General features: G+C 49.3%; 1 protein-coding gene across 2 annotated transcripts in view; it reads left to right on the top strand.

Moving 5' to 3' along the window:
• The window catches only part of IKBIP (IKBKB interacting protein), a 126,339-nt gene that overhangs the window by 76,678 nt on the left and 23,660 nt on the right, over positions 1-26,001 (top strand). The window lies entirely within an intron of this gene.

The raw sequence follows: 26,001 nt of genomic DNA, 5'->3' as shown, positions 1-26,001 counted from the left end.
TTAATAATCTATAAATAATTTAATAACCTGAAAGAGAAAGTTAAATTCAAACAATCACATTTATTGGCAGAATAGTTCAGGAAAAATAAGTTGAGACCATATTACCAAGAGTTCGATAAATGGACATCTGGGTTAGAATAGCGATGTTCCCAAAAAACCACCTCTCTGTTCTTTCTTGGTGTTCACCTCCCATCCAGACTCCGCACCAATCAAAAGTTAAAGTAAAAAAAAAAAATCAAAGTCTTTACACCATAGGAAATTTTGTCAGTCCGACACATGTCGTGGTGCGAAAATAAAATCAAAAACAAACTTTTTTCTTACTTCCAAACGTCCTCTTTTATACCCTTATCTATCTAAGATTTGAAACTTTTAGGGTCCTCGTGCACTCTCATTGGTCCTTGTAAGGGGTGGATGAGTATAACCTCATCTCGGCATTGTCCATATTTCCGCCAAGTCATCGTTATAATCAAAAAATAAGGTCTTGATTGTTCTTTAACAGTTTTTTCACTTGTGTCCTTTAAATTGTCACTTCAGGCTTGTTTCCCATGCTCACGATGCGGACATACACATTTTTAGCACTCGTCAAGATCCCCAGGCCACGCTGACCTTGACCCACACTGTACAGGCACAAGCTGCTTGCACCTCTCTCGAGCACAGTTGCGCATGCGTAGATCACCACAGTTTCGGAGTCTCGCAAACTTCCATTTTGGAACAGGCCTCATGGGCCATAATGGGAAATATTATAGAAACAAACGAAGTATAGCCCTTCTGTTTACCTCCCCCATTCTAAGGTAACCCGGTTAGTTATTACCTAGCGGTTTTGCGACAATTAGAGAGGTTTTTCTAACCATTCTCCATAATTTCTGCCACAATAAGACATACAAAAAGCCTATACACATAGATTTTCGTTAGAATATGACATTTGCGTACCATATTAGTATAACAATTTCACTTAATTAGTGAATTAAAATTTGCAACACAAGCAAATTAGTATCCCACGGGTATTTGTGTGTGCATTCTATTCTACATTGGTTAATTTAAAAACCACACGATTAATACATATTACTGTTATGGGGAAGAGACTTTGGGAGGGGTATACAAAAAATTTTGTTTTCACCCTCGCTACATCAGGATCTTCTGGCAATCGGTAACCAATGTAGGACTCTCAAGGCAGGGGAGATGTGGGTTTGTGGCTTTGCATGTAGGAGTAGTATTTCCAAAAGAGGTCGCACACTGCTCGTCCCATCAGCGTGTGACCCCGGAGCACGATGGTCGATGTAGTAGGTATCAGCGGGTGCGCTTCTACCCGAGTCTTGAGTCTTGAGGGTGTTCACTGATGTGCCTGCCATTCTTGGACACGTGTTTTGAGGTCATTACCTCATCAGCCGGGATTAGGCGTGTGCACGGGGTTGCTGCGTGGGCTGCTGAAAATATTCATAGGTCCAGATACCTCTTATGGCGCGCAGGTGCGTTGTCTCGAGGTCGTCACCTCCACCGGCTCAAGGCAGCCTGTATAAATAGTATTTCCAAAAGAGGTCGCACACTGCTCGTCCCATCAGCGCGTCCCATCAGCGTGTGACCCCGGAGCATGATGGTCGATGTAGGAGTTGCATGTAGGAGTAGTCTGTCCGCAGAGTTATGAATCTGTTGTAGACGTTTCATAGTTGATAAAGATGATACGTGGTAGAGGCCATTGGCGTAATCGAGGTTAGACAGTAAAATAGAGATAGTACTCTGTATCTTGTGTGGCAATTCCAGGTGGGGAAGATGCGTCGCAGTTTTTATAGTAATAAAGCTTGATCTTTGTAATTTGTCGTCTTGGGCATTCAATGATAGCTTTAAGTCCATAACATTCCAAGGTTTCTTACATCCTTAGATACTTTAGGTGGTGTTCCCAGATCGTCAGGCCAGGCTGCGAGTGGGCCACAATTTTTCCAATCGCCACATGGGAGTATTTCCGTTTTAAAAGCATTCTGTTTGAGATGGCTCAATGGCTCTGATGCAACTGAAATTGTGAGTTTCCAATGTCTTTGGGGCTCTCCAGTTTAATGAGTATTTGTCATCTGCATAGTTTTATAGTATGTGAGGTGAAATTCATTGATCAGTGCCAGTAATGACTTCATGTAGATGTTGAAAAGCATGGGTGAGATGATAGATCCTTGAGGGACTTTTTTGGGCAGTACGGGTTGGATGAGAAAAGGGGGCTATGGATGACATATGTTCTGTTTTGAAGGTTGGATGTGATCTAGTCGAGAGCAGTCCCCTCTATGTGTGCTTCGTAGAGTCTTTTTATTAGAGCGTCATGGTCAACTGTCTCAACGGCAGCTGATGGGTCCAAGAGAAGTAGTGCAGCAACACCTTTCTGGTCTGCCATGTTTTTTTATGTCAGCCCAGGTGGCAATGAGGACAACTGTTGTGTCTCTTACTGGATGGAATCCTGTTTGGAAGTCTGAAAGTATGGAGTTCTCTTCAATGAATTGTGACATCTGAGTGAATGCTGCTCTTTCTTTCAGTTTGCCCAGGAACCGTCCTTTTGTAATTGGTCTGTAGTTGACGCGCTTAAGCCGGTGCAGGTTTATTTTCTTTAGTAATGGGTGTATGTATGACTTTTTTAGGTCCTCTGGAAATATTCCTGTAGTTAAGAAATTATTGATGATTCTTTTTACTGGCGTGCCAGCAGAAGTAGTTAGACTAATTTAATTTTCTTGAAGGTTTGTGGAGGACATGGGTTGCTTTAACCAAATCCTCAAATTTACTTTGTGATATTTGTTGGAAAGAATTCAGAGGCTGGGTTAGCCTACTGTTGAAGGGTTTTTATTGGAAAGGTGTCCGTGCTGGTGGTTATTTTCAATAGGAATCCAACATGTCTGCTTTGGTTGTGGAATGATTTGCCAGTTTGTCTGTGAATTCTTGAACAATGGAATGAGTTCCTTCTAGGCATTTTGGTTTACGAAATTCTGTGAGAATTAAAAAAATCTTTATTTGCACATTTAGCGTTTAGCATTTTGAATTCTGTCTGAATAGCACCTTTTTTTTCAAAACCATTTTTATTACGAGTTCAAGCAAGTTTCGACACAGCCCTCCACAGTCAGGAGGAGACTGTCAACGACAAATATGAAAAAGTACAGCATTGACATTGCATTGAACCCAGTACTTTAGAATGATATACCCCCAACTACCCCACCCCACCCAATCCCAAAACACTGTCCAACACCCCCTGAGCTACCCACCCCTTATCCCACCCTAACCCAGTGCACGTTATCACAGTTCAGCAACAGGAGATGGAAAACATATGTGGTGCCGGCCAACAGCCTAGGGTACGGGATCCACTTCCAGAGACAGTGCATCATCAATTTCCATGGGGGGGTCGAGGGTCAGGCCCCTGTAGTTCGCCCACCGCTTCCAGATTTTGTAATGTTTGCTGGGACACCCCCGGGCTTCAAAAACAGGCCGTTCCAGACCCATGGGGAAGTCCAGGCCCGCCTTCCAGGCACTGAGCGGGGGGGCACGTTCACTCTTCCAGGCCTGTGCCAAATCCCTCTTCGCCACCACAAGCCCCAGCAACAACAGATGACGTTTGTAGATGTTACCCCCAACATTCTCAAGAACATGGAGAAGACCCAGCCTAGGGGTACGAGGCAGGTCCCACCCCAACACTTCCGACAGGCAGTCCCAAACCCCGGCCCAAAACCTAGTCAGTCTCTCACAGGACCACACAGTGTGGAAAAGCGTCCCCCTTTCAGCACCGCACCTCAGACACTCCGGAGCCGCTATAAGGCCCGCTCGCCACAGGCGGTCCCTAGTGTAATAAGCTCGGTGCAGGTATTTGAACTGGATAAAGCGGAGGCGGACAGCTATAGCAGCACCACGGGGAGATTCAAGGGCCTCACGCCAGTCATCCTCATCCAGGGGACCAACATCATTCTTCCAGGAGGCCTTCAATGCCGAGAGGGAAGGGGAGCAGTGTGTGACCAGGGAGCGGTATATCTGAGAGACCTTCTTGTCGCCCAGGTCCCCCATAAACAGTTTCGCCTCGATGGGGCTAAAGTCAGGGAGTTGCTCCAGGCCCACCAGGCTAGGGGGTAAGAGCGTGGCGAAATTGGAGGTACCGGAAGAACTGAGACCTGGGCATGCTAAATTCAGAACTAAGGTCCTGAAAGGACTTAAGCGTGGTGCCAGAGAGGACATGGCCGAGGGATGAGATCCCGATCGCGTCCCAGCCACCGAACCCGGACAAGGACGCCAGCGCCGGAAGTAGACCATTACGCCACAGTGGAGTCTCGGCCGTCCGCCTACCCCACCAACCCATACGGTGCAGAGCCCGCCGCCAAACCGCGAAGACCACCTGGGTGACCTGCGGAAGCTGTCGCCTCCGCCTGGCCGAGTACAGCAGGGTGTGTAGGGAGGTGCCACCCATTAGAGAATGCTCCAGAGCATAGGCCGGATCACTGCGGTCCCCATACCACCACTCGTTAAGCACAAGGAGATGGGAGGCCTGATAGTAGGACAAAATATCCGCGGTCGCCAAGCCGCCGCAGTACGTAGAGAGAAAGCATGTGCGTAGTGCCACCCTGGATGCACCCCCAGCCCACAGAAATCGGCCCAGCACAGAGTCAACACTCCGGAACCACTGCGGGTCGATCTTGAACGGATGATTCTGTAGTTGGTAGAGGAGACGAGGCAGGGCTACCATTTTAAAGATGGCCGACCGGCCGTAGATGTTAAGAGGCATACGCGTCCATGTCTTGATGTCCATCTGGACCCGATCCCACACCGGCTGGACGTTCCGATCCCACACCACCGCGGGCGAGGCAGAGAGGAAAACGCCCAAGTACTGCACGCCATCCACAGCCACCTGAAGGGACGCAGCCCAGGGACAGGTCACCGCGTCGCCCCCCAGCACCCATGGGGTCGACTTGCGCGGGTTGAGGAAGAGCCCCGACGCCCGACCAAACTCCTGCATCAATTCCAGGACACGAGGGCCCGTGCGCTGCAGGTCGGTCATGAAGAATAGCACATCATCGGCATATAGAGCTATGCGGTCCGAATGATCCGCCCCCCACACGAAGCCTCGATAAAGCACATCACGGCACACCCGGGCGGCCAGCGGCTCCATGGCCAGCGCGAAAAGGTAAGGGAAGAGTGGACACCCCTGACGAGTGCCCCTGGTCACCGGAAACCGAGCGGAAGTGGCCCCCGAGACTCGCACCGAGGCAGTGACATCTGTATACAGCAACTTGACATACTAGATGAAGACCGGGCCCAGGTTCAGCAGCGGTAGGAGAGCAAAGAGAAAGGTCCAGCTGACCGAATCAAAGGCACTGTCTATATCAGCCAATAGAAGCACCTCCTGATCCTCCGAAGACCCGATCGCATCAATCGCAGCTTGCGCCCGCCGGATGTTGTGCCTTGTTGCCCGGCGCGGCATAAAGCCCGCCTGATCCGGATGAACGAGGGCCGAAATGTGTGGAAGCAGGCGGTTCGCGAGCGCCTTGGCCAGGAGCTTGGCTTCAAAGTTAATGAGGGATATGGGGCGATAAGATGCATGGCGATCAGGGGGCCTACCCGGCTTCTGGAATACCACAATTTCGGCATGGCGCCAATCCGGTGGGAGGCGGCCCTGCTCACGCGCCTGTTCCAGGGCCCGCATGTAATGCGGCCCGAGCTGCAGATAGAATTTCTTATAGAATTCACTGGGGAATCCGCTCGGCCCCGGTGCTTTGCCCACATTCAGTTGACCCAACGCGTCGCCCAGCTCCTCAGCCGTCAGGGGAAGATCCAGGGCATCGCGTACTTCATCGGACACAGTAAGCGGGGGGACGGTCGCGAGGTAACCCACGATGCCGTCGGGGGAGAGAGTCTCCCGGGCGGCATACTGGAGCCCATAATAGCGTGCAAAACTCGTTGCAAGAGTAGCCGGGTCCATAATCGCCACCCCGGCATCGTCAACAAGTCCCGGTAGAGTGAGAGGCTGCAACGTCTGCTGGCAAAGCCTGTGGAGCATAGAACAAGACTTGTCGCCCCACTGGTACACCCTACTACGAGTGGCCAACCACGCCTGGCGAGCCTCATCCAATAAGACCGAGGAATAAGACTGCTGTGCCTGTAGGAGCAGCCGCAGCGAGATATCATCGGCCACTTCCCCGTGACGAGCCTCTAGTTCCTCCACCCGTTCTGCCGCAGCCACAATACTTTCCTGCCGAGTTCGGCGAGCAGAGGCACACCAAGCGATATCCAAACCCCTCAGGGTGGGCTTCATGGCCTCCCAGACAGTCACCGCGTCCACCTCCCCGGTAAGGTTGTCCTGCCAGTAGCGAGCAATCGCGACACGGAGGTGCTGAGAGTAATCAGGGCGCTGCAGGTGCCACGTGGACATCCGCCATCTGAACGGTTGGCGTGCCTTGCACAAATCAATTTGGACTGCCACGGGGGAGTGATCAGAAAGCCAGCGGGGCCGAATCGCCGCCCCCTTCACCCTGTCAAGGAAGGCCCCCGGTACAAACACACAATCAAGGCGCGAGAGGGAGCCATGAACAGCTGAAATATATGTGTACTCTCGCCTCTCCGCATGTAGGTGCCGCCACACATCCACCCATCCAAGACTATCAATCCTAGCCCCCAACCGCGTAGGGGAGGTCACGGCCGCCACCCCAGGCCTCCTCTGCCTGTCCAAGGCCACATCCACCACATCGTTCCAGTCTCCACCAATCACCACCAAGGAGTGGGGAAGCTCAGTCCATAGGGCAAACAGTCGTTCCGCTAAGGTCCACTGCAGAGGGGAGGGGGCATACACACTACCAAACACCACAGGCTCCACACTAATCTTCCCTTGAACAAATGCAAAGCGGCCCTGAGGGTCGAGCCACTGACGCTCGTGAGTGTACGCCAGCCGTCTATGAATAAGAATGGCCACTCCCCTGGAGCCCCTAGTAAACCCAGCGTGGAACACTTGATGAAAGCCAAATCGCTGCAAACTCAAGGCCTTAGTGCCCAGCATGTGTGTTTCCTGGAGAAGGAGTACATCCGCCAGGTCCCTCTTCGCCCAGCGAAGCACTGCCCCCCGCTTAATCTTGTCCAGGAGTCCCCGAACATTCCAGCTAAGAACGTGTATAGAAGCGCCAGAAGACGCTACCTGCGGGACATCAGCCATTATCACAATGCGCCCAACACCACCATCCCCGGCTCCCGGCCCAGACCTCCAACACCACAGTTGCAAAAATCACAAAGACCACGTGCACCCCACAAAACAGGACCCCAAAACCCATAGCCCCGGACAAACAGACCCCCCCCCGACTAGCAACCCAACAACCCAAGACCCCCCTCCCCCACCCCAATACCTCAAGAAACAATGAAGTATCTGTCGCGGCATACGGTATTTCAGGCCCAAAACACAGCACTGAAAGCTAGGCATGCCAAAGGATCCCAAACAGCCCCCCTACCACCAACCAAACACACTCCCAACACTACCCCCCAGTCCCAACAGGAGGAGGCAGCCCATGGAACAAGCCCCAAACCCCCCTCCCCAGCATAGAGTTCAATCAAGAGCAGTGCATGACAAAGAACATTAGTTCGCAAGAGTCCCAAGCATAAGCCAAAGGGCAAAGTAATACTGCACCAAATCATGTCTGTACCGCCGACCGGCAGGCCGCCGCCGCAGTGGACGGCCATAGGAGAAAAGCAAGGAGCAAACAAGCAGCGGACAGAAATCAGGGCCCCTTGCCAGAAAGAGCGGTATCAGGCTGCGTGTCCCCCAAGAGGGGGTCCCGGGACAGGGACCTCCGCCTCGAGCGAGACTTGCGATGCCGCTTCCCTTTGTTCGGCTGGTCGCTCCGTTCTTGAGAGGAGCTGCGTGAGGATCCGGAGTGCAACCCCGGCTGGACATGTGGTCGAAGCCTGACTGCCTCGTCAGTCCAGGCGAAAACGGCCTCTGGAGAATCGAAAAAGTGGGTCCTCGAATTGAAGATCACGCGGAGGCGGGCCGGGTAGAGCAGCGAGTATTGAATCTTCAGGCCTCGCAGCTTGGCCTTGGCCGCCAGGAAGGAATGTCTCTGCTGCTGGACCAGCCTGGTATAGTCCGGGAAGATCATAATTTTGCAGTTATCATAAAGTAGAGTGTCTTTGAGCCGTGCCTCCCGGAGAATGACGTCTCTATCATGGTAGTTAAGGATCCGAGCGATGATCGGGCGAGGCCGCTCCCCAGCCGGCGGCTTCTGCGTCAAGGCGCGGTGGGCTCGCTCCACCACGAAGCAACGGGACAGGGCGTCCGGAGGTAGCCAACTCCTCAGCCACCGGGACAGGAAAACATCCATAGGCCCCTTCTCGCAGTCCTCCGGAAAGCCGACAAAACGCAGGTTGTTCCGCCGCGCCCGTCCTTCAGCGTCCTCCACCCAGAGCGCTAGGCCCCGCTGCGTCTGCTCCAGGTCGGCTACCCTCTTTTTCAGGGCGCCGACGTCGCCCTCCACCGTTGTGACCCTGGTTTCTGTTTCAGTGATGCGGGCGACTGCATTACGAAGGTCTTGGCGCAGCAGCATCACATCGGCACCCACCGAGCCGATCTTCGCATCCAGCATGTCGCGAGACTGCGTGATGGCCGTCAGCAGCGCTGCATTGTCCGGTCCAGCATTCTGGGCTCCCCCGGCCGCCCCTGCACCACCTCCGGAGCCGGTAAACTTGTCGATGGGCCCCGTCTTGGCGGCAGCGTTGCCCCCCCCCGCCTCTAGTCATGGCAGCTGCAGAGGCAGTCAGGCGGCACGTACCCGCAACGGGGTCGCTCCGTGAAAATGGCCAACAAGCAGGATCCGGGGCGTCCACAGCACACCAAGCCCCTCAGTATCAACTCGTCCCAGTCCACCAAGACACAGGCCAGAACCAAGGTGTCACCTTTCGGTCACAAGAAGGGAAGGAGCCAAGACTAGAGGGCGACGGTTTATCTATTTTATTGCGGTTTACAGACTGTAGATCAACAAAACAAAGTCTTTCAGTCAGACACGGGGCCGGTGGTAGGTTTGTAATCCTCAGGGCACTTCCTGGGTCGGGGTCCGGGACACTCCAGCACATGGAAGAAAAGAAAAGAACGTGGCTTTTAGTGGGTTGTTCCGTTTACTAGAAACTCTCGGAATAGGGAGGGTGTGAGGGATAAAGCAAGAACCACCACCACATTCAGTGAGCTATACACAGCTTTGCTAAACGAGGTGCCCCGATACTTGCACGGTCCCCTATCCGGTCCCTCCCTTCTTAAAGTTTAACAAAGAACCCAAACGAGCACGCACCTGGGAGAGCCACGCGTCCTCCTTCGCGTGGCTGGGCGAAACGCGGTGTCGTTGGCCTCCTGGCTTTACAGCTACCTCCGTCCGCTCCTCCTCTGTTACCGGTCCGGCACCTTCTCTGCTCCTGGTGTTGTCCGCTTCCAAGGATTCCGTCTCCATGGTGCTTTCCGTCCTCCCGGTCGCGTGGTTCTCCTGGCGTCTCACTTCCTCCTCCCACGACGGAGACACGGCGTCTTCCGGGTCTCTCCTCATATGGTGAGAGGCCACTCCTGATAGGCCCGAAAAGTCAGGTGGTCCAGATGCGAAGCCTCCTTCACGTACACAAAGGCTATCCTTAAAGGGCCCGTAGTAATCCGCCTGTAGAGGAGACGGACAATCAGTTAGCCCTGCCGGGGCTGAGCATGGGACCCCCTGACAAATCCCTCCCCTAGACTTTTCCCGTTCGGGGGAAAGTGGATAACGGGACAAGTAGTCAGCATTCGTTTGAGCCGTACCCTGACGGTGACAGACTTCAAAGTCGTACGGCTGTAAGGACAGAAACCAACGGAGTATACGCTCATTGCGCCCTTTGTTCCGCTGGAGCCACTGCAAAGGGGCATGGTCAGAGTACAGCGTAAAACGCCGACCATCCAGATAATAATGCAGCTTTTCAATGCTCCATTTCACCGCAAGGCACTCTTTTTCTATCGTAGGATAGACATTCTCTCTGGGGAAAAGTTTCCTGCTTAAGTACAGAATAGGACGTTCCTTCCCCTCTTGATCCAATTGAGACAGAACAGCCCCCAGTCCCACCCCGGAAGCATCCGTTTGCAGATAGAAAGGTTTGCCAAAATCAGGTGTAATCAGGACTGGAGACGAGGAGAGAACATCTTTCAGTGCCTGAAAGGCGGACTGAGCTTGGGCAGAGGGTTGCTTGAACGGAACAGAAGAGGCAGTTTTCTTCAACATATCCGTCAAAGGGGCTGAGAGCGTGGCAAAGTGTGGTATAAACCGTCGGTAGTAACCAACCAAACCAAGAAAGGCCCGGAGATCTCGCCTATTTTTAGGAAACTCCTGTTGTTGTATAGCCTTCACCTTTTCTTGTTGCGGAAACAACTGACCGTTACCCAGCATGTAGCCCAGGTACTTCACTTGAGAAAAGGCAAAACGGGATTTCTTTGCATTTATGTGTAGTCCTGCCTTTTCCAAAGCCGTAAGGATTTGATTCAAGTGATTTAGATGGGTCTGCCAATCTGGACTATGGATGACAATGTCGTCTATGTAGGCTGCCGCAAAGTGTCTATAAGGGGCCAACACGGTGTCCATAAGACGTTGGAAGGTAGCAGGGGCCCCATGAAGTCCAAAGGGCAAGACAGTGAAATGAAAGAGACCATCAGGGGTGGTGAACGCTGTCTTTTCCTGATCTTTTGGAGAAAGAGGCACCTGCCAATAACCTTTGGTGAGGTCAATGGTTGTTATGTATTGAGCCTCCCCAAGGCGTTCTATCAGCTCATCTACCCTGGGTAAAGGATAACCGTCTTGTTTTGACACTTTGTTCACTGCTCTGAAGTCAATGCAAAACCTCTTACTCCCGTCAGGCTTTGGCACCAATACCACTGGGGAAGACCAATTGCTTTTAGAGGGGACTATAATCCCTGCTTCTAACATTTTCTGTACCTCCTCTTTTATCACTGATCTTCGCGCTTCAGGGACCCTATACGGTTTCTGTTTTACAACTACCCCCGGAGCTGTCGGGATATGGTGTTCAGCCAAGGTAGTTCGACCTGGCTGATCCGAGAATATGGCCTGGTGGGTTAGCATCAGTGCCTTCAGTTCACACCTCTTAGGAGTTGTAAGGTCGTCATTTACAACAGCATGCTCGATGGTATGAGCAGGCGGTGTTGCTAGTGACACTGAGACATGAGGCCTCGGAGGGGTACCCAACCACTTCTTCAATATATTAATGTGGTAAATCTGGGTTCGAGAAGGAGATAGTTTCAGCGCATATGTGGTCCTACCTATTTTCCTGACGACCTGGAAAGGTCCTTGCCACTCCTTCCGAAGCTTGTGAGTAGAAGTAGGAAGAAGGACCAGAGCCCAATCACCTATGTCCAACTCTCTCCACTTCTTGCCTTTATCGTAAAAGGTCTTTTGTCTGTCTTGAGCTTTCTCTAGGGTTTCATAGGACAGGGTCCTTAGCTTGTGTAACCGGGATTTCAGCTGCTGGGAATAGTCCAACAATTCTTCAGCATCTTTTGAGCTTGTCTTTTCCCAACTATCCCTGGTTATTTCTAACAAGGTACGGGGTTTCCTGCCAAACAATAACTCGAAGGGGGAAGTCCCTAAACTGCTTTGGAACTGGCTTCTTAACACATAAAGTGCCAACGGTAGAAGTTGATCCCACTGTTTACCATCTCCTGTCAAAAGTTTCTTTAGAGTGGTTTTTATTAATCCGTTGTAGCGTTCAACCAGACCATCGGTTTGTGGATGGTACACAGAGGTACGCAGATGTTTCACATTGAGGAGATTACACACTTGTTTCATGAGGCGAGACACGAACGGTGTCCCTTGGTCTGTTATAAGATCTTTAGGGAATCCCATCCTTGCAAACAACTCAACCAGTTTTTGGGAAATGGCGCTAGTGGTAGCTGCTCGTAATGGGAACGCCTCTGGATAACGTGTCGCATAGTCAACTATTACCATAACGTATTGGTAACCCCTATGTGATTTCGGTAAAAGGCCTATGATGTCTACCCCTATCCTTTCAAAAGGTTTCCCTATGATTGGTAGTGGAACAAGGGGAACCTTAGGTGGGATGTACGGGTTCCTCTTCTGACAAATCTGGCATTCCTGGCAGTACTTCTTCACTTGTGCATACACCCCGGGCCAATAGAAATGCTCAATGATGGAATTAGTGGTCTTTTCAGCACCAGAATGACCTGCTAACAGATGTGCATGAGCATAAAACATTACTTGATCACGGAACAGGGTAGGAACTATTAGCTGTGGAGTGGCCTGACTCTGCCCTACTCTGTACAGAAGACCGTTTTGTTCAATAAAACAGGGATAAGTAGGGGGATTCCGATTCTTATTATCCTATGCGTTTTGCCAGGCAGAGGTCAATGTGGCATCATTTAGCTGCGCAGCCCTAAAGTTGGTATCGGTGGACCAAGGTTCTTCCGCTAACAGACCCTCCCTGACCCCGCTTCTACCTTGTTTCTCTAACACTTCTGTCATCAGGGTAGAAAACCACTTATTGTCTGTACCTATAATGAGTGGTTCTGGTAGATTAGGAAGGACTCCTACTTCACACTGTACTTGGGTTCCCTTTTCTGTGGTTATCGTGAACCTGGCTAGGGAGTAAGTACGGATGTCCCCATGTACACATTTTATCCGTACACTACGGTCCAAGAGCAAAGAGGAACTGTTCAGGGCGTTTTTCTGTATCACCGAATGGCGACAACCAGAGTCCAACAGGGCACGGGTTTTCTTACCGTCTACCAAGACACTTACATAAAAGGCTGGACCAGTCTCTTGTGCATACAAGAGGGCACGTGGAGCATACCCCACCTCCATGGGCTCTTCCTCCTTCTCTTTCTTTTTACGGTAGTACTTGGCAATATGTCCCCACTCGCCGCATTCATAACACTGAGGACTTGTAAAGACCGGTGGTTAGGGCTTCAAAGGTCTAGGTTTTATAGGAGGAGGCTCGTTTTGAGGTTTGTATGGTTTTTTCTCAGGTTTCGTAAGGTTTTTGTTCACAACAGGTTTTTCGGATTCTCGAAAGACGGGCCTGGTTTGGGCTCTTGCATAGGAATTAGCCATTTCAATGGCGTGTTCTAAAGTCAACCCTGCGTGCTGTCGGAGCCACCTTTGGGTGCCATAGGGCAAAGCTTCAAGAAATTGTTCCAAATAAATCTTATTCATAACATTATCGATATTCCCCTCTTGTGGTTTTAACCACCTATCTGCTGCATCTTTCAGCTTATAGAAGAGAGTTTTAGGAGCATCAGTTGGGGTTCCCCTCTCCTGTCGAAATTGTAAACGATGAGTCTCATCATCGACTCCTAGTCTATCAAGGATTATTTGTTTCACATGTCCATAGGCCGCAGTACCGTTCTTATTGGCCAACTGATAGGCTGCCTGGGCTTCTCCGGTAAGGAGAGGTGCTAGATAAAAGGGCCATCTCTCACCCGGCCAGGCACTAGCGCGGGCTGCCCTTTCGAAATTTAGGAAGAAGGAAACAGGGTTGTCTCCGGGAACATATTTTTGGAGCGGCACGACTGCCCCGGGTGGGTGTGCGGCTCGACTTTGACCCAAAACAGCCAGCAGCTGCGTTTGTCCCTCTGAGAGTTTAGTAAGGTGATCAGCCTGTGTCTGTATGGACGCAGTGAACGTAGCTCTATCACTGTCCGCTTGTTCGTTAGACCGGTTAATTGCCCACTCTAGCTTGGACTGGCCTTCACTCAATTGATTTAGTAAGGTCTCCATCTTGTTTAATTCAGATGGAATGTCTCCTGGCTGGCTCGCCACTTGTCACCTTTCGGTCACAAGAAGGGAAGGAGCCAAGACTAGAGGGCGACGGTTTATCTATTTTATTGCGGTTTACAGACTGTAGATCAACAAAACAAAGTCTTTCAGTCAGACACGGGGCCGGTGGTAGGTTTGTAATCCTCGGGGCACTTCCTGGGTCGGGGTCCGGGACACTCCAGCACATGGAAGAAAAGAAAAGAACGTGGCTTTTAGTGGGTTGTTCCGTTTACTAGAAACTCTCGGAATAGGGAGGGTGTGAGGGATAAAGCAAGAACCACCACCACATTCAGTGAGCTATACACGGCTTTGCTAAACGAGGTGCCCCGATACTTGCACGGTCCCCTATCCGGTCCCTCCCTTCTTAAAGTTTAACAAAGAACCCAAACGAGCACGCACCTGGGAGAGCCACGCGTCCTCCTTCGCGTGGCTGGGCGAAACGCGGTGTCGTTGGCCTCCTGGCTTTACAGCTACCTCCGTCCGCTCCTCCTCTTTTACCGGTCCGGCACCTTCTCTGCTCCTGGTGTCGTCCTCTTCCAAGGATTCCGTCTCCACGGTGCTTTCCGTCCTCCCGGTCGCGTGGTTCTCCTGGCGTCTCACTTCCTCCTCCCACGACGGAGACACGGCGTCTTCCGGGTCTCTCCTCATATGGTGAGAGGCCACTCCTGATAGGCCCGAAAAGTCAGGTGGTCCAGATGCGAAGCCTCCGTCACGTACACAAAGGCTATCCTTAAAGGGCCCGTAGTAATCCGCCTGTAGAGGAGACGGACAATCAGTTAGCCCTGCCGGGGCTGAGCATGGGACCCCCTGACACAAGGGAAAGTCACTCCAACACGGCACAGCAATCACCAGGCAGAGGCCCAGAGCGGGACTGCCATAGAGGCGCCACCAATCCGTCCGCTTCAGTCAGCGGGGCAGGCCCCTCGCGCTTGCGAGGGTAGCCCGAACAGGACGGTCGCCGAATCCGTACAGCCGCCTCGCCGGGACCCCACTCGGCCGAGCACAGCAGGCGGGCACCCCGTCTCACAACTTCCGATGACTCCGCTCCAGCCTCGCGGGCCCAGGCGTATGACGTCCAGCCGGCGTTCAGAGTGATCCGGCGGGCGGGACAGAAATTGAGGTCCCGGCTCGCCACGCGGCAAGAAGGCCCAACAGGAACGGTCACCAACGGCCGCTGCAGCGGACGTCCGAAGCTCCAACAACCACACCTCCGTGTTCCGCCGGACACCAGCAAGCGCCTGCACAGTAAGAGACGAGGGAAGAGGGTTTAGGGCAAGGATAAATTAGCGGATAAGGATCGGGCCGGCAGGAGCTCTACAGAGCCGCGTCCGCCATCTTCGCCTTCGCAAAAACAACAAGTGATGGACCGAATGTGGATCAATGTCACACATTCCCCCAGTCAAAAGATCTGGGCCCGAATCCATCGTTTTTTTGCACTCCACACCACCCTGGGTTAGACAATGGCGATATGCAAATCAGCTCTGACCCTGTTGCCCCATGGGAACAGTCCAGTCCGAACTACAAAAGCCATGTCCTTCCCAGAACGGAATCAAGCATCCGAGGACCGGACCGGTTTCGAGGTAACACCTCTCATCAGCCCGGCTAGCTTGACTCCAAGTGGTGTGGAGTGCCTGGGACCCACGTCTGGGCATCCCCAGCGCACTTAAGGCGGCAATTGCAAAAACAACAAGTGATGGACCGCCTTCGAAGCCACGCCCCGCCAGCACTTTTTTTTAAATTAAATTTGTTTTTAGCTTTTTTGATTGTGGACTTGTATAATCTATTATGTTTCTGTGAGTGAAGTTTGTCTTCATTGGTGTTAGTTTTGAAACAGGTGTGTTGCTGCTTTCTAATTTGCTGTTTTATCTCTTTTTAGCTCGTAATTTCTCCAAGGTGTCTGTTCTCTTTTGTTCTGAGTGGTATTATGATCTCAAAAGCTTCCTGTAGCCAACCATAGAGTTTTTGACAGGAATCTATTGTGTCTAGATCTGTATTGGATGTTAGTTGTGTTATTAAGTGTTCAAAGTGGAGTTTGTTCCATGGTTGATAGATGGATGCTTGTAAGGTTATTTTAGTTGTGTTGCTTTGTGGTATTTTATGATGGAAAACAAGCAAATAGTGGTTTGACCATGTGACTTGAGTAATCGTTTGAAAGGTAACTAGTTTTGTATTTGCTAAAATTACCTCTAGGATGTGTCCCGTGATGTGTGTGGGTTTATGGACGATCTGATGTAGGTTCATTATGTCTAGACCAGTGATGATTGTTTTCAGATGGGGCATATTGGGTTGGTCAAAGCAAATGTATATGTCACCAAGAATGCATAGGTTGGAGAGTGGTGTTATCGGGTTTGAAAGTGTGTCTGGAAATGTTGAATTACTAGGCGGAGGTCTGTGAAGGAGTTAAGAGTTAACAGGAGGAAGATGGTGTAGGGTTGCATATGGTGAGTAGGGCCTCACAACCTTGCCTGGAGATGTTGTGAGCTTTAATGATACTTAATGTTTGCTTGAATACAACAGCTAGGCTACCTCCTCTTTTGCCTGAACGATTTTGTGTAATAGTTTGATAGCCTAGCGGAACGACTTAATGCAACCATGGATTCATTAATTTAATTTCCCAACCATAATTCAGTTATGAAGAGTAAGTCAGGTTGTGTGTAAGTGACAAGGTCGTAGCTGTGATACTTGTTTTTAGAGAGTGATTAAGCATTTATTTGTAGGCAGTTTAGAGATTGTATTTTGGTGATGGTGTGACTGTTTTGTAGAAGAGTGAGCAGTATTTTTTGGACTTGCAGCCGGTGTGTCATTGGTGCTGGTATTAACTGTATGAGGCTAGCAATAGTCTAGCTTTTCTATATCGTATTCCTCGTCCAGCAGACTAAGGCGGCATTTTGATGGATCTGCATGTGTAGGTGGTGGTTGAGAGTGAGTTGGTGAGCTGTGTTGTTTTTGTAGAGTATGAAGCAGCTACTAAGTACAACTTCGGTTATTAAAGACCCTCTGCCTCATTTAGAAGCCAGAAGGTGAAGCCCTTTACCATCCGGTATAGCCAAAGGGAAAAGGGCCTGCTATTAGATTTTCACTTGCTCATGGTAGTCAGATTTGAATTAAATAAGACTATTCAGAACAACAAACATTTGAATGTTAGTGCAGGTGGTCCGTTGCAGCTACTAGTGGCCATCCAATACTGTCTTAACTCTACTCTAGCTTGCAGCATTTCAGTGTTCTAATATAGCCCACGGCCCAGGGCTATTATGGCTGTTAAAGGCAATGAACCTTAGTTACAGGTCCAAGTTGTAGGCAAGGGCCTTTAACGAAGGAGAGGGTCTTTAACAACCAATGCATCCTGAGGTTTAAGGGCTGTAAGGCTATTAAAACATTACAACCACCGACAGTAGAGTGTAAATTAAAAAGTGAGAAACAGAAAGACCAGCTTTGGAATGTAGAAGCGCAAGACCTGTAGCAGCCATTATTGGCCTGAGACACTCCCTTGTCTTCAGTGGAGCTCCATATATTCCAGTATTTTAATTGTTATTATTAATAATTATTATTAATTAACAATAATAAAAGCATTATTATAGGTTAGTAGAGAGCAGACCTTGAGGTAGCCCAACACTTAGCAAAATATTACAATGAATGAGGGATGACTACTAGGCTACTAATTGTGACCCAATGCTTTTCGATCAGTAGAGGACTAACTGTGCAGTTGTTTAAGTTATAGTGCTTTTGGAGTTTTTAAACACAATTGAAACTGCAGTCAGCAAGAAATATCAGAAATTCCAAGCTTTATCATTTTATATGTGAGTTGGATTTTCTTCAGTATTTTTAGTGGAGCCTAAACAACACAGGAATGCATAGCAGTTGTTGGCCAAATGACAGCCGTTTGGCCTATCCCCTGTTGCATAAGGCCTTTGGCCAGACACAGCAGAGGTTGGCTGCCCAAGAGCACAGGGATTAACTGAAAGAACCCGCTGGACATGACCAAATGCCATGCACGACCAGGGTTGACTGCCCGCACGGGTCTGGTCCACCCTGCCTAAACCCCCCCCTCTGCACGCAGCCAAGCCCTTGTTGCCCACAGTCAACAGCCATGCCCAGCAGGAGTTGGTCACCATTGTGGGCATGTGAGAGAGACCAGCTGGTTCACACGGCAGAAGGTTATGCGAAGTGGGCATTGAGTGCCTGTGCGTGGATGGCAGTCTTAAGTTTGAATTGTCAAAGGCTGTGTGCAGTGGGAGTTGACCTTCCTCAGTGGTTGGATACAGAGACTGGTCAAAGGAAAATCATGACAGACACCAAATGCAATACTTATGACCGTACAAAATTGAAACCAATAAGTAACTAAACTAAAAGCACTAAATCACTAAACACAACACATACTAATACATACATAGTCTCCTCCAGTAATGGGATTTATGTTAAAGTGATATGTAGTCTCACCTAAAGATCATTTTTAAGTGCATCTGCCAGATCAAGGGTGAGGTCATGATCATTACATTAGGTGTGAGAATTATGGTTTGTATGGCTGTTATGCAAGTTATGGTTGCAGAGCCAGTGTGTAATTCTAGTTAGTTACGGGTTTTATTGAAAAGCTGTTTGTTTTTCTTCTTACCAACAACTTTGGCACCCTGAGATTAATCTGCAAAAAACAACTTTCCAAAACAAAGTTTTTTTTTCGATTTGCTTTTGGCACACAAAGTTTTGTGCAGATTGATCAAAACAGTTAAAACTAAGGTGGGGTCAGATTGGAAGTCGTTCCTATTTTAACTCCCATAAGAATCTTTGCTCTCCATTACAGTAAATAATGTTGAATAGAAATACACCAATCTTTTTCATGACATTAGAACCTTACTAAGGCAAGTCAAGTCCTTCAGTTAGTGTAGAGTAAATTTGTTCAGAAGTTAGTTTTACAAAAATGTGTGGAGTTGGCTTGAATGTGCTTAAAGATTAGATATCTTGATTGTTGAAAAAGTGTTTTTTCTTATGGCTAAGACTTTAGTACAAATACACTAAAAGGAGGGAGAAGGATGAACTAAAAGACTAGATTGGCCTTCAGGGACACAACATGAAAGTAGGAACCCAATTTGCTGGGTTCAGAGACCTAGCTTGTGTTGTGGTCACTGATAAAATGTTGTCAGTAAAGAAAAATGTATTTCTAGTGTCCCCTCACTCACCGGGGTTTCCCCACGGTGACATGCTTCATCATTGGGGCCAGTTCCCCAATGATGAAGCATGGGCCTGACAAGATGGCTGTGGGCAACATGGAGGTTCTAGTTCTGAGCTAGGCTGAGAGTGCGCTGACTTCCAGCCCACAGCTTCCATACTCCCTCCCCCCTCCCCCCTCCTGCGACAAGCTGCACCGAGTGACACCAGCGACAAGTTGAACAGTCCCTCAGCTGGCCGGTGAGTGAGCCCCCCCTAGCTCTGTGAGGTGCGATGAGGCGGTGGCCCTTCCCCCAATTCCTTGAGAGCCAGAGCGGAGGGGGAAACATGGCGACCTACTTTGAGCGCTGTCCCTAGACGGGCAGGTGCTGGCTGCAGACACAGCCTGTGCAGGGAGTGGAATCAGGACCTGACTCTTAAGCAACTGGCAGGCGGGCTTTATACTGCTGTAAGTAGCGATCCAGCAAGGTCTGTCTCCCCTCCTCCTGCGACTCATGTGGCAGGGAGGGACAAAGATCTGAGCACTCGGGCGGAAGCAAGTACAGTGGACAGCCCCTGCGGTCTCTGTGCCCGCCCCCTAGGTGACTGAGGAACATTGTTTGGTTCGAGACAGAGAGGGGAGCTGCGGCTCATCTGGGGAGGCATCGGACATCAGCTGTTGGTTTTCTGGTAGGACCCTCTCCTTGTCCCCCCCCCCCAACCAGAAAGATACCTGCAGGCGCTGTAAGAGCAGAGCAGCGACTGGGGTTGGGCCCCTTAAAATGCAGAACCTTGGGGCCCGTGGAAATAATCAACTGATACTGAAACCGATGACCTGCAGCAGTGGTGGGCAAACGGCAATACAAGCCCACATTGAGGTGGCCCCGGGAGAAAGATATTGACGGCATACATAAGTGGAAGTCCAGAACCTCGGCTTTCCTCTATTTGAAGACTCTATTCCATCAGGCACAGCCAGGCATTGGCAAGCGCAGCAAGATCCGAACAAGGCCTGAATACTTGGAGGCATAGACAGCCCAAAGCCACCACTCATTTCAGGCACATTGGATCGCGCACGTCTTGGGGGCACCTGAACCCTTGCACCGACTGGGGCCATATCTGGGACCTCAATATCTAATATCTGGGACCTCCGTATCTAGTGATTAAACCCGCCGACACGTTTGCGCCTCCTACCGGTTGTAGAGAGACAGTGCAGCCTCCCCCCTAAAACACAGCAAGATCAGGACCCTGGGGAGCCGCCACTCCGGTTTAGGGTGCAGGCAGCGCCCCGCAGCTAGGAATCTAGTGTCATGGTCATGAATCGAGGCCCTCAACCCACGCAATCCTACATCATCGACAGATATACTGTGTCCATGTCGACTTCAGGAACTGTCTGACCTGAACGTCCCAGAGACCCTGGTGGCCTCTCCTTGTAAGAAGTCATTACAGGAGCTTAGTGGCACTATAGAACCAAAACTAATGTGGCCTCCATTAATGTCAACCTCTTAAGGGGAAACTTCAGGAAAATACCTGGCAAGGTCACAGTTTCGAAGACTCATAAATGGAACACAATCTAAGACCAGAAGACTCAAAGAACATGTTCAAACCCTTACGAAACAAACCACTGCCATGGCAGCTGAGTTGGATGAACAAAAAGGGAGAGCGAGGCGTAACAACAAACACGTGGTGGAGGTTCCTGAAGGGGTGGAGTGACCCAGCGCCAAACTTTTCATAGAGGACCTTATTCTGAAAACTTTACACCCCAAGAGACTGTCCAACTACTTCACAATAGAAAGGGCTAACTGGATCCTGATCCCCCTGCAAAATCCGAGCGTCCACCCCTTCCAACACGATCGTGGCCAAAATGTTCAGTTATTGGGTTAGGGACCTGATCCTCAGGGTGGCGCACTCCTCATGAGACCTGCACTATGAAAACACCACCATCCGACTTTTCCCAGACTTCACAATAAAGCTCAGAGAAGTCAAAAAAGTGCCTGGCAAAACTACGTATACTTGCAAGCAGCAAGTCATGGCACTTCACCACTCCGGAAGAGGTGTGAAATTGGCTTGAGAGGTGGCGTCTGGCAGGCCTTAAGGGGGACAGAAAGCAGAAGGACAGGTGTCAACACATGGGACAGAGATCGGGGAATTCTGTGTCCAGCGGAGGCAAATCCGGAGTGTGGCTCCACACAAGGAACCTGATCAGGCATTGAACAGCTGGACAGCGTCTATGGACTGGAAGATGAGGTGAGGGGGGTGTTTTTCGGTAGCCCCCTGGTGAAACCGTATGAAGTAATTTTTGGGACACTGGGCGATGCAGGGAGAGGGGGGTGTATACTTGCTGGCGCCTCCTGGATTTAGGATCTGTTACGCTTGACACAAGAGTTTTCTGCAGATTAACCTGTATACATGGATGTAATAATCTTATCACACTTGGCAAAGTGACACAATTCTACCCACTACAATGGTTTAATTGTTGGGGCAATAGGCACTCTGCAATTTGGGGTGGGGGATAGTTCTGAACCCATGACGCAGGGGAGCAGGAAAGGGGAAGTTAGAATGCTTATGTCAGACTTCTGTAAAATGTTATGCTCATAGTTGCTCACATGCAGTAGTAATAGGGAGTATTGAAATGACATATCAGATGAGCACTCTACAACCACCCACGTGGCGGCACAGGATTGGAGGTCTCTAAACCCGACATGGAATGTGAACTGACTAGAAACCAAAGTCAAACGCACTGTAGTCCTCTATTATTTGCACTGACAGTCCTCAGACTTGGCTTTATTGCAAGAAACACATCTCCGGGACAAACACTGTAAAGCTCTGGATAGATTTGGATACAACCTGGTGGCACACCCTGGGTACATGACTAACTGTAGGGGCGTAGGTATACTTCTTAAGAAATCACCCCCTTTTATCCCACTTTGCACTTGGTCAGACCCACTTGGTCGCTATGTGGCAGTGAGTGGGACCTGGGAAGGCCTCACGCTTAACTTCTGCTCCCTGAACGTGCTGCTAAGATTCCACAGGACAACCTTCTCAGAAGTAAGCACTCTTATCCTAGATATACCACTGGGCACCCTCAACCTGGGTGGGAAGGCCTTGATAGAGGGTAAGAAAAAAGAAGTAAAACTCCAATACTACACCATTGAGGGAGACATAGCATCCCTTGAGCTTAGAGCTCTCACAGATTGGGGGCAGACCTTCAGCACCAACTCCGACATAAACAGCAAGTACTCCGGGACCTGGCAGAGGACAAAACCCGCAGCTATGCATTTGCAACTCAATGCAGGCTATGCAACGTAGGAGACCAAGCTAACAAGCTACCAGCATGGCTCAAAAAAAGGGACCAGGGGCACAACTGGATACTGGAAGTACTCGGTGGTAATGCAATGTCCCAGCGAACCAGTGCTGCAATTGCTGACGTATCCACTACATATTATGAGGAAATCTCAATGCCTCCAAAACTATGGCCTACTGTACCGAGTTGCCACTTGTTGCAATGGAAGCTAAACCGTGTGTATAACGCTACGTTTTGTGTGTGGGTCTGAACAGATTTAAAACGCGCCCTGATGGTGATACCCACACTCTACTGATTATGTGGTTACCGAGCAATGTACTGCTGTTTGTTTTCGTGGAAGTTTTTAACTTTACAAGTGCCAATAAAAGTAATAATAAAAAATAAAAAAAAAATTCTCCAAAACTAAAATGTCAGAGGTAGACTGTGCAGCCTGCCATTGTTTACGCACCAGGATAGGGAGGGTCTTGAGGGGGACTTACAGGCGACTGAAATAGCAGAAGTGATTTTTAGCCTCCAATCGAGGAAGGCAGTAGGGCCTAACGGGATACCCATAGAGCTACACAAAGGCATGGCAGACAAAATCGAGGACCACATGCTGGCCATGTTCCGGGTGACGAGTAAGGAGTGTAGCCTCCTGGAAGACCAAAGAATGGCTACTATTGTAGTCATGCCTAAGAAAGACAAGCCACCAACCGATTGTGGATCTTACTGGCCCATATCTCTACTAAACGCGGAAGCCCAAAAAGTCCTAGCAAAAGTACTAGGCAAAAGATAGTGTAAGGTCATAGCCTTGGCGACCCATCCGGATCAATTGGGTTTATTGTGCACAGTAGCACATGGCCCAACCTGAGACGCCTCTGCAGAGTATTACACAAGACAGGGTCCACACATCCCAAGCAGGCATCACTCATGGCTTTGGATGCCAGGATGGCGTAAGATAGCATTGAATGAAACTACATCTTTGCAATATTAGAAAGGCTGGGATTTAGCCCTAAATTTTGTGGGTGGGTAAGCCTATACCACAACCAGCTGGTGAGGATGAAGGTCAATGAAATAGTGTCCCGAGCTTTTGTCCTGTGCGGGGGCACGATACAGCGATGCCCCATCTCCCCCATGATATTTGCGCTAGCTGTTGAGCCACTTGCTGGAAGGACCCCCTGATACAAGTCCTACATAGCACAGGGGGATGGGAGGAATGTATATACCCATATGTGATCCATGTTCTGCTACACGTCACACAACCCACTCTCTTGACAGACAGAATACTTAAAATATTGGATATCTTCGGGAACCACTCTGGCTATTGAATAAATTGGACAAAATCTTTGGTCTACCCCCTATGTGGGGGCACCCTGTCTCTTCCCTCCTGTTGTACTGTGCCCCTGGTGCTGGATGGCTTCTTATAGCTCAGTGTATATATTACTCGCGACCAGATTGATTTCTTAAGCAGAAATCTTTTTCTGCAGTTAGACAAACCACAGAAGGACGTGGAACATTAGAGGCATCTGCCACTAACCCTTATGGGTCGAGCCGCTTTATTTAAAATGGTGACTCTCCCACGCCTTTTACATACTGCAAAATAAACCGTTCAAAATCCCCCCTGAGTCCTCCAGAAGATGGGACCACAAGCTTAGATTACTATTATGGGACTTTACCATCTCCCACATAGCGCTATGCAAACTGCAGAGAGGAGAATATGCCGGGGGACTCGTAGTCCGAGATATACTGAAATATTGCTGGGCATCATAGCTTGTGGTGGTAAATGACTGGATGTTCACGGATCACACAGAGACAGCTTACAGGGTGGACAGAGAAGATACGAGTCGCAGAGCACCGGTCGGGGTTCTTTATTGGCGACCCAGTAAACTAATATTACCAATACACACCCAAGTGGTGGTCAATATGTGGAAAAATACCACTAGGTTCCTAGGCTGGGAAGGCTAGCTAAACTAACTGTATCCCCTTTATGGGACTACGACATTGTTGGGACTGAGAAATACAGATACCTCCATTTGGGACACACACTTGGAAGACACATAGTAGAGAGGAAGAGCTTCTAGAGGCTGCGCCACTTGAGGACCCGCAACTGCTGTGCCACATAATGGAAAAAGCAATTTCCACTGTTTATAAAAAAACTCATGAACAACTCTCCTGATCCTACAGTGGCACTAAAGCCCACTTGGAAAGAAAACCTGGAACCGCTAGATGACGACGATTTGGCTGAAGTACTATAAAGTCCCCTGGAGATAGCAATCCGGACCTGTTTCAGATTAGTTCAACTTGGAATACTTCATAGATTCTACTACTCCAGGGTGCTCCTTCACAAAAGGAGAACATTCTCCACCCTGTGTCTCCTGGGTTGCGAGCAGGATGGCACTTTCTTCCATATACTCTAGGGCTGCCCATTAATACAATGCTACTGGAGAAGGTGGTACAGAAAATGACTTGTGTAATTGTAGTAGCGGTCTCCTTAGACGTGAAATGGCTTCTATTAATGGTAGCTGTGGAGACATCGTGGACAATATCAGAAGCTCTGGTTAATGATTGCAGCGAGAGTAGCTAAGGGAAATATTGCATGAGCTTGGGGCAAGGCACACCCACCGCGGGTGAAAGACTGGGAATCCGATCTGGACTGGTGTCTCTTGGCAGAACAAGTTGTTTACCAAACTCGGGGCAGCACCCACAAGTGGGAGAAGTGTGGGGCCGCTGGCACTCTTTTCGAAGACATTGTGTCGGTGAGCAACTCTGAAGAGGGTGAGGACTGTTATCCTTCTCAGAACTGTTGCGGGTGACTGAGTATAGTTGCTATTCTCGAGATGAGCACATTTCAAGTACGCACATTGATCATAAATATATTGTATAAGGTCAAACAACTGTGTACCAATACAATGTTGTAAAGCCATTTCTATATCCACTGTAAATTGAGCATTGTTAAAAAAAAGATTTATTAAAAAGAAATGTGGCATATGTAGCTTGCTTTTTGTATTTTTTAATGTAGGCAGATTCATCAATGGGGCACGGTTAGAAGTGGAGGCAAAAAGTGTTTATCTTGCTAATAACTGTGGCATCATTTGACAAATGTACATGAAGTGTAACGGGCATTTAGCATGCTTATTCTTCCGTAGGTATGGCAAGTTGTGTGCACGTTCACAGGTGGGCAAGCTTGAGGGGGCAAAGTTAAAGGAGGCAAACATTTTTTTTTGGTAATACTTTTTCTGCTGTTTAATGAATCTGCATGACATTTGGCAAACTTTTAGCAAGTGCAGTGAAGAAATGACGGGTTTTATACATATCTAGCAAGAGTTTTTTTTTTTTTTTTAAACAAATCGTTGCCAATAACGTTTGCGTAGTTTTACAGATCTGCATAATACTTGGCTAATACCATGTTTAGTATACTCTTGATATCAGGGCGCAGGGGTAACTTAAATGAAATGGGGTAAAAAAAAGCCGCATTTAAGATTTCAAACTCCCTTAGGAATCTTTGTATTAGCGAAAAAGACACTGAATGGAAATATACCGGTTCCTAGCAGAAAACTAGAAATGCCCCTGGAAATGTGCCTTTGCTGGGTTTGATGTAATCTTCAGTGCTTTTAAAAAAATAGCATTACAAAAATGTTTCAGGTGAGCTTCAAAGGGTTAAAAGTTAGAAAGAGCTGTACTGTTAGTTGCTGACAGACCACGAGCTCGAGTTCATGGCCTGTCCACAGTCTTCAATAAAAAAATAATAATAATGAGACTCCATTGGACAAGGGAAGGTTTTAATTATGTTATAAAGTTTGGGTCTGC

Source organism: Lissotriton vulgaris, chromosome 1_1 (genome assembly GCF_964263255.1).
Source record: "Lissotriton vulgaris chromosome 1_1, aLisVul1.2, whole genome shotgun sequence".
Classification (NCBI taxonomy): domain Eukaryota; kingdom Metazoa; phylum Chordata; class Amphibia; order Caudata; family Salamandridae; genus Lissotriton; species Lissotriton vulgaris.
Note: the sequence above shows the minus strand (reverse complement) of the source record. Positions and strands in the feature narration are given on the sequence as shown.